Here is a 1,412-nt window from a genome sequence, read left to right on the forward strand (position 1 = left end):
TATCTTCTCTGATGCACCTATGTTTTAAAAATGAAATGATATAATCAGTCTTATTTTTGGTCTTTACTTTGCATTTTCATGATTCCTATTGAGGCTGAATATCTCTTTAAGTGTTTGTTACCTGTATGGATTTCCTTTTGCCCATTTTTTGTTGTTGGGTTGTTTGCCTTATTCTTACTAAATTATAAGTGTTTTTTATATTTCTATATAAATTTATATTCTAGATATTATTCTTTGTCACTTATACGAGTCACAAATATCACCTTCGAGTTTATGGCTTGTTTTTTCACTTTGTGAATGTCTTAATAAATAAAAGTTCTCAATTTTAGTGTCTAATTTTACCCACCTTTTCTTTCAGATTAAGCATTCAGCGTGCCTTGTGTAAAAATCCTTCTTCATACCAACATCAGAGAGAGGCACCTGGGTGGCTCAGTCACTTGAGCGTCCAATTTTTGATTTCCACTCAGATCATGATCCCAGGGTTGTGGGATCAAGCCCTGCATCGGTCCCTACACTCAAGTGCAGAGCCTGTCTGGGATTCTTTCTCTCTCTCTCTCTCTGCCCCTCCCCCCCGCTACAGCTTATTCACACTCTCTTGCTCTAAAAAAAGAAAAAGACATTCACTAATTTTTCTTCTAAAATTTTTAAAGTTTTGCATTTGACATTTATTTTTTTTAATTTTTCAATGTTTATTTTTATTTTTGAGAGAGATAACAGAGCATGAGCAGGGGAGGGGAAGAGAGAGAGGGAGACATAGAATCTGAAGCCGGCTCCAGGCTCTGAACTGTCAGCACAGAACCGTGAGATCATGACCTGAGCCGAAGTCAGACACTCAACCGACTGAGCCACCCAGGTGCCCCTGCATTTGACATGTATAATTTTAGTTTGTTTGGAATGACTTTGTGTATAACAGAAGGCAGGAATCCAGTTTCACTTTTTTCCATGTGGATAACCAATGCATAGTGTCTTCTTTACTACTGACCTGCAATATCACTACTGTTGCATATCAAAGATACAGATCTAGATATATAAAGTTATATATATAACTCAATGATACAGACTAGTCATATATAACTTTATATACTACATTTTACTTTAGTTATATATTAGTATAATTAATAAATTTAAATAATACATATACAAGAATAGACAAATTGATCAATGAAACAAACTAGAAAGCCCCTAAATTGACATATATTATGTATATTACACATATATAAATGTATATTATGTATATTATGTATAATATATATAATATGTTATTAATATATGCATATTACTATGCATATGTATATTACACATATGTAAATGTATATTATGTATAAAACATATATAATATGTTGTTAATATATGCATAATATGTTTTATATAAAGATGCCACATTACATATTATAATAAAAATATGCATAAAG

The sequence above is a fragment of the Suricata suricatta genome, chromosome 10 (genome assembly GCF_006229205.1).
Source record: "Suricata suricatta isolate VVHF042 chromosome 10, meerkat_22Aug2017_6uvM2_HiC, whole genome shotgun sequence".
Lineage (NCBI taxonomy): Eukaryota > Metazoa > Chordata > Mammalia > Carnivora > Herpestidae > Suricata > Suricata suricatta.